Raw genomic sequence first — 7500 nt, 5'->3', positions numbered from 1 at the left:
CGAACGTTCATAAATGAATGATCCTCGGTGCGAGAAGCTTCGTCAGTTCTGCTGCACCACCCATCTATTTGACTTTAGTCCATTTGTAAAATCCTATATTATTAAAATATATAGATTTTATATTTGCGGTCCGCAGACCCAAATAATTTCAACTCGCTCCGATCAAACGTTCATAAAACGAAAGACCATCGCTGCGAGAAGCTTTGCTAGTTCTGCTACATTCATATATATTTGACCGTAGTCAATTTGTAAAATCTTATATTATTAAAATATATAGATTTCATATTTGCGGTCCGCAGACCCAAATAATTTCAACTCTCTCTGATCGAACGTTTAAAAACGAATGATCCTTCCACCAGTTATCTATAGCCGCAAACCAGCATCCGAATATATACGGGGTATATAATTCTAGATATGGCTGGCTCACAACATTATTAAAAGTTACGCTAATATATCATTGACAGACTAAAAGTATCGAATATGATGTAAAAACTACACCGGGGAATGATATCCCTACCCGCCTGAACAACATAGCGTACTTTAGCCTGAGCTTGCTCGCATCGCATTCGACACGACCTATCCCCCTATATAAGGCGCGCGGCCACAGCGTAGGTATTCGACTGAGTCCCAAACGACGTGCATTTGAGCTGCGGCGAGGGCCTGCTCGCGCTTACGGAGTGAATCGTCAAGACAAAAGTCTGGGAAAATTTCGAACTGTGAACCCTTATGATAGAAAAATTTTTTTCGAAAATTTTGTTAGATGTTCAAACAGTTTTATATATATGGATAATATGAATTATAGTTAATTATTGAGTTTTTAGGTGTTTTTTTGGGTTTTTTTAAGTTTTGTATAAAAATATGTATTTAATGATTTTTATAGATCTCAATGAATATAAAACGAATTTATATATAGTTATATTATTTTTTATAATTATTTGTTTAAATTTTCTAATTTTACAATAAATGTTCAAACCAGTTTTCCTCGATTTTCTCTTAAACGGTAAAAGATACGAAAAAACTTTGTTCGTACGAAAAATGCAGAATAAAATTACGAATAAAATGGTATATAAATGGTTAGGTGTGTTCATATAATTTTCTCTAGATTTTCCGAATTTTCCGAATTTTCACGACGGCAACTCGCCTGTAGGCCACACCGTTGTGAATTCGAAGTTGTGATATATGGAAAAAGAACTAAGAATTTTGAGACCTTTCTAATGATGTATAATACTTTATATGTTTTCTTTAGAGAAATATCGAATCGTGAGGAGTGTTGCTTCAACCGAGCCGCACTTTGCATTTTGACAAGTTAACAACTACACAGATTGCTCTATACTATCTAAACCGTAAAAGATACAAAAAAACTTTGTTCGTACGAAAGATGCAGAATACAATTACGAATAAAATGATATATAAATGGTTAGGTGTGTTTATATAATTTTCTCTAGATTTTCCGATTTTTCCGAATTTTCACGACGGCAACTCGCCTGTAGGCCACACCGTTGGGAATTCGAAGTTGTGATATATGGAAAAAGAACTAAGAATTTTGAGACCTTTCTAATGATGTATAATACTTTATATGTTTTCTTTAGAGAAATATCGAATCGTGAGGAGTGTTGCTTCAACCTAGCCGCACTTTGCATTTTGACAAGTTAACAACTACACAGATTGCTCTATACTATCTAAACCGTAAAAGATACAAAAAAACTTTGTTCGTACGAAAGATGCAGAATAAAATTACGAATAAAATGGTATACAATTGGTTAGGTGTGTTCATATAATTTTCTCTAGATTTTCCGATTTTTCCAAATTTTCACGACGGCAACTCGCCTGTAGGCCACACCGTGCAAAATTTGAAGTTGTGATATATGGAAAAAGAACTAAGAATTTTGAGACCTTTCTAATGATGTATAATACTTTATATGTTTTCTTTAGAGAAATATCGAATCGTGAGGAGTGTTGCTTCAACCTAGCCGCACTTTGCATTTTGACAAGTTAACAACTACACAGATTGCTCTATTCTATCTAAACCGTAAAAGATACAAAAAAACTTTGTTCGTACGAAAGATGCAGAATACAATTACGAATAAAATGATATATAAATGGTTAGGTGTGTTTATATAATTTTCTCTAGATTTTCCGATTTTTCCGAATTTTCACGACGGCAACTCGCCTGTAGGCCACACCGTTGGGAATTCGAAGTTGTGATATATGGAAAAAGAACTAAGAATTTTGAGACCTTTCTAATGATGTATAATACTTTATTTGTTTTCTTTAGAGAAATATCGAATCGTGAGGAGTGTTGCTTCAACCTAGCCGCACTTTGCATTTTGACAAGTTAACAACTACACAGATTGCTCTATACTATCTAAACCGTAAAAGATACAAAAAAACTTTGTTCGTACGAAAGATACAGAATAAAATTACGAATAAAATGGTATACAATTAGTTAGGTGTGTTCATATAATTTTCTCTAGATTTTCCGATTTTTCCGAATTTTCACGACGGCAACTCGCCTGTAGGCCACACCGTGCAAAATTTGAAGTTGTGATATATGGAAAAAGAACTAAGAATTTTGAGACCTTTCTAATGATGTATAATACTTTATATGTTTTCTTTAGAGAAATATCGAATCGTGAGGAGTGTTGCTTCAACCTAGCCGCACTTTGCATTTTGACAAGTTAACAACTACACAGATTGCTTTATACTATCTAAACCGTAAAAGATACGAAAAAACTTTGTTCGTACGAAAGATGCAGAATAAAATTACGAATAAAATGGTATACAATTGGTTAGGTGTGTTCATATAATTTTCTCTAGATTTTCCGATTTTTCCGATTTTTCACGACGGCAACTCGCCTGTAGGCCACACCGTGCAAAATTTGAAGTTGTGATATATGGAAAAAGAACTAAGAATTTTGAGACCTTTCTAATGATGTATAATACTTTATATGTTTTCTTTAGAGAAATATCGAATCGTGAGGAGTGTTGCTTCAACCTAGCCGCACTTTGCATTTTGACAAGTTAACAACTACACAGATTGCTTTATACTATCTAAACCGTAAAAGATACAAAAAAACTTTGTTCGTACGAAAGATGCAGAATAAAATTACAAATGAAATGATGTATAACTCGATATATGTCATAATATATTTTTCATGAGATTTTTCAATTTTTCCTTTAAATTAAAAAATGTTTTAAATTTTTCGCTGACTCTAAATTCATTTGCGGGTTATGCTTTTTTTACAATATTGTTTCAAATGATGTAAAAAGTTAAATTAGCGAGGTGCCTCAATATGCAAAAAATTGGCCCACCCTATTGATATTTCTTAGTAAAACCCGTATATTTAACCACAGTTTTCTAAGAAACCAATGAATAGGGAGGGCCGAATCATTATAGAAGTAAAATTAAGCGATATGGGCACCTTTTCATATAAAATATATGTGTTATTTAAATGAATTTTGACTTGAAAACCATATATCGCAAATAACTCTTTAGCCAGCGAAATTTTCAATAAAATACTGTTTTTGATAAGTTAATATATTAATTTAGGCATGTGAATAATTCAAATTGTGAGTTATATTTTTATTGATAGTTTGTACACGGGTTTTTAAATCGGGTTTAGTTTGTTGTTATTTATTTCCATCAGAGTGCGCTAGTATTTTTTTATAATATTTCTCGAACTTTCGAAAAGAATATATTAATGTGAAAAATTCGCATAAATCTTCATTCAGTTCTCCAGTTAGACGTGAAGTATCAATGGCGAATTCTTATTTAAATTCAGGCGCAAGTGCCAGTAATTTGAATCATATGCGCTCGCATGATCAAATTACATTTGGGGAAGCAAAAGAATTTACTGGAGTAAATCTTCCGACAAGTATGGAAATTATCAGGTATTATTTTTATTTGGCCGAAAAATCAAAAAAACAAAATAAAATGTTTTCATATAAAACATTTACTCCAAATGTGGTAACGAAACTGATTCAGACGTGGGAAAAAATTGATATTCCAATTATGGAGAAACAAAGTATCGCTAGAAAATTGAACCGATTGATTGATAAATATAAAAGTACAAATAAAAGCAAGTTTACCCAAGCATCATTTCAGGAGTTTGTAGAATCCACGAAAGAATTATTTTATATTGGAAAATGCAAATGCGATTTGCGAAGATTACTGTGTTCCTGTGGACTGATCCCAGAACATTTACAAGCGTTTATGATGGATCAACATAATGAGAGGAAATCTACGATACCAGAATATATTATAAAAATTGAAGATGAAGTATCAGAATCTACAATAACTAGCAATATTACTCCAGGTGAGACATATACTCCAGATGTTGATTTTGATTTTAAAAGCAGTTCGGAAAGTTCACAAAATACTTTCATATAAAACGTGGTCCATATAGTCGAAGATATAAGGCTCCAAGCTATGCCTTAATGTGCGACAGATTTGCAATTTCTGATAGAGTTGGTTCTGGCGTGGTGACGGCAATCCTGCGTGACCTGGGCATAACGGATGATTGGGGCAATCCTGTCATTATGGATAAAAATAAAAGCGTTCGTGAGAGGCAGAAAAATAGGCAGCTCTACACAAACGATATGATTCTTCTGAATTAATAGCATTTTCATTCGACGGCCGAAAAAATGATTCTATTACCATGGAAAAAATCGATAAGAAGTTTCACCCACGAATGATTAAAGAAGCGCATTTAGTTATTTTAAAGGAACCGAATGGCCAATTGTTGGGTTACACAAAATTGGAAAATGAAGATTCGGAAAGTAAAGTAATCAAATTGAACGAGTTTTTTGCCGATAAAGGAATAGCTCTCGATTCTTTGATAGGCATATGTTGCGATGGTGAACCAGCAAATACAGGCGTAAAAAATGGTATTTTACGTCGATTTGAAATTCAGTTAAACAGGCCACTGCATTGGTTTGTGTGTCTTCTCCACTTTAACGAACTTCCACTTCGCCATTTATTTAACTATTTGGAAAAATCATTGACCACTGGACCACGAACAAAAACTGGAATATTAAGCAAACAAATTGAAACATGCGAAAATATACCGGTGAGTTATAACATATTTACCATTTTTTAATACCCTATGTTCAAATTCAATATAATTTATTTTTTCCTATATACTTCCAGCCGGTAATAGACTTTGAAACAATCCCACTTAAAAATTTGGCTGATATAAGTCCTGCTGAATCGACAACTGACTCAAGTTATTTAATAAAAGTAGCTAAAGCAGTTGCTTCTGGAGAAGTATTGACAGACTTAGCTAACATGAAACCAGGGCCAATAGCACATTCCCGTTGGCTCACGAAGGCTAGTAGGTTACTTCGGTTATATGTAACTACTAATAAGCCATCCAAAAATTTGAAAATTCTGGCAAACTACGTAATGAAAGTATATATTCCAATGTACTTTAACATTAAATACTACAACTCTGTGGTGTATGGTAGTATATTATTTTATAAATTTATTAGCTGGACGCAATATTTAGACTCGAATTTAAGACAAATTGTGAACAATGTTGCTAAAGAAAACGCATACTATGCTCACTCGGAAAATATTTTATTAGCAATGTTGTTTGATAATAAAAAGAAAATACGAGATTCAGCTATAAGAAAAATCTTATATTACCGTAATAATGTGGAAGACCTGACGCAATTGAGAGATTACAAAACACCCGAAATAAATTTCGAATGCACCGACTATACTAATATGATAGATATGGATGATTATTCAAATATATCCGAACCAGCCTTTACGCTAAATATTCCTCATGAACATCTAGTACAATATCTACAAAGCAATGAGTGTCCATGGAGTGACCCTAAAATTCCGGTCCACATTCAGGGAACTGAGAGACATGTTCAATTACTGGCTAATGTATCAAAACGCGTATTAGAGCAAAATCGCGAAGGTGTTATGACAGCGACACTACTATCTCGTGAAAAGCATCCTCGACTGGAAAGCAAGCAAGATTTCAGATATTAATTTATTTAAATTGTATTAGCTAAATGTAAGAAATTTTATTTTAAATAAAAATGTAACTTAAAGAAATAAAAATGTTGTATTTAAACCATGTCATGTAAATAAATAATAGAATAAATATATGTCATTCCTAAAAACCCAAAAACAATATTTTTCTACAAAAGTAGTTTGACCTGTTTCGATGCAAGATTCTAGGTTAGGCTTACTCGCTAATGTCCCCTAAAAGTTTACTTGATGTACTCTGATGTACCCGTAAGTTACTGATTTCAAAAAGCCGGAAAATGTTTTTAACCTGTTTCGATGCATGATTCTAGGTTAGGCTTACTCGCTAATGTCCCCTAAAAGTTTACTTGATGTAGTCTGATGTACCCGTAAGTTACTGATTTCAAAAAGCCGGAAAATGTTTTTAACCTGTTTCGATGCATGATTCTAGGTTAGGCTTACTCGCTAATGTCCCTTAAAAGTTTACTTGATGTAGTTTGATGTACCCGTAAGTTACTGATCTCAAAAAGCCGAAAAATGTTTTTAACCAGTTTCGATGCATGATTCTAGGTTAGGCTTACTCGCTAATGTCTCCTGAAAGTTTACTTGATGTAGTCTGATGTACCCGTAAGTTACTGATTTCAAAAAGCCGGAAAATGTTTTTAACCTGTTTCGATGCAAGATTCTAGGTTAGGCTTACTCGCTAATGTCCCCTAACAGTTTACTTTATGTAGTCTGATGTACCCGTAAGTAACGGATTTCAAAAAGCCGGAAAATGTTTTTAACCTGTTTTGATGCATGATTCTAGGCTAGGCTTACTCGCTAATGTCCCCTAAAAGTTTACTTGATGTAGTCTGAGGTATCCGTAAGTTACTGATTTCAAAAAGCCGGAAAATGTTTTTAACCTGTTTCGATGCAAGATTCTAGGTTAGGCTTACTCGCTAATGTCCCCTAAAAGTTTACTTGATGTAGTCTGATGTACCCGTAAGTTACTGATTTCAAAAAGCCGGGAAATGTTTTTAACCTGTTTCGATGCATGATTCTAGGTTAGGCTTACTCGCTAATGTCCCCTAAAAGTTTACTTGATGTAGTCTGAGGTATCCGTAAGTTACTGATTTCAAAAAGCCGGAAAATGTTTTTAACCTGTTTCGATGCAAGATTATAGGTTAGGCTTACTCGCTAATGTCCCTTAAAAGTTTACTTGATGTAGTCTGATGTACCCGTAAGTTACTGATTTCAAAAAGCCGGAAAATGTTTTTAACCTGTTTCGATGCATGATTCTAGGTTAGGCTTAGTCGCTAATGTCCCCTAAAAGTTTACTTGATGTAGTCTGATGTACCCGTAAGTTACTGATTTCAAAAAGCCGGAAAATGTTTTTAACCTATTTCGATGCATGATTCTAGGTTAGGCTTACTCGCTAATGTCCCCTAAAAGTTTATTTGACGTAGTCTGAGGTATCCGTAAGTTACTGATTTCAAAAAGCCGAAAAATGTTTTTAACCTGTTTCGATGCAAGAT

The sequence above is a fragment of the Ctenocephalides felis genome, unplaced genomic scaffold (assembly GCF_003426905.1).
Source record: "Ctenocephalides felis isolate EL2017-DRISC unplaced genomic scaffold, ASM342690v1 CF-g0.4_SCAFFOLD_01886, whole genome shotgun sequence".
NCBI lineage: Eukaryota > Metazoa > Arthropoda > Insecta > Siphonaptera > Pulicidae > Ctenocephalides > Ctenocephalides felis.
This window is presented reverse-complemented; position numbering follows the sequence as displayed.